The following is an 886-nucleotide window of genomic DNA, read 5'->3' as shown; positions in this document are numbered from 1 at the left end:
AAAAGTAACAGAGTGGCAAGTTGGATAAGAAACATAAGACCTATCTGTCTGCTGTTTTCAAGAGACCCACCTCACATGTAACTACACTCATAGGCTCAGCATTAAGGGTTGGTGAAAGATCTATCATGCAGACAGAATCAAAAAGAGATAAAGATGAAACAGACTTTTAACCAGTAATAGTCAAAAAGGATAGAGCAGGCATTACATAATGATAAAGAGTCAATTCGGCTGGGCGTGGTGGCTCAAGCCTGTAATCCCAGCACTTTGGGAGGCCGAGGCGGGTGGATCATGAGGTCAGGAGATCAAGACCATCCTGGTCAACATGGTGAAACCCTGTCTCTACTAAAAATACAAAAAAAAAAAAAAAAATTAGCTGGGCATGGTGGCACATGCCTGTAATCCCAGCTACTGAGGAGGTTGAGGCAGGAGAATTGCCTGAACCCAGGAGGCGGAGGTTGTGGTAAGCCGAGATCGCTCTATTGCACTCCAGCATGGGTAACAAGAGTGAAACTCCATCTCAAAAAAAAAAAAAGAGTCAATTCAACAAGAAGACTTAACTATTCTAAATATATGTGCACCCAATATTGGAGCACCCAGTTTCAAAAAACAAGTACTTCCAGACCTACAAAAAGACTTGAACAGTCACACAATAATATTCAGGGGCTGCAAAACCCCACTGACAGCATTAGGCAGATCATTCAGGCATAAAAGTCACAAAGAAATTCGGGACTTAAACTTGACACGTGACCAATTGGACATAATAGTAGACATCTACAGAACTCTCCACTCATCAACCACAGAATATAAATTCTTCTCATCTGCACATGGAAGATGCTCCAAGATTGACTACATGCTTGGCCATAAAAATGTCTGAATACATTTTTTA

At 41.3% G+C, this 886-nt stretch overlaps 1 long non-coding RNA gene across 1 annotated transcript; it reads left to right on the top strand.

Moving 5' to 3' along the window:
* Nucleotides 1-6: 6 nt before the first annotated feature.
* Nucleotides 7-886, top strand: LOC116548635. Its single transcript, XR_004267487.1, has 2 exons — nt 7-218; nt 534-886. It is a non-coding gene; the product is annotated as an uncharacterized LOC116548635 (long non-coding RNA).

This window comes from Sapajus apella, unplaced genomic scaffold, assembly GCF_009761245.1.
Source record: "Sapajus apella isolate SASKATOON/1434 unplaced genomic scaffold, GSC_monkey_1.0 scaffold17838, whole genome shotgun sequence".
Classification (NCBI taxonomy): Eukaryota; Metazoa; Chordata; class Mammalia; order Primates; family Cebidae; genus Sapajus; species Sapajus apella.
Note: the sequence above shows the minus strand (reverse complement) of the source record. Positions and strands in the feature narration are given on the sequence as shown.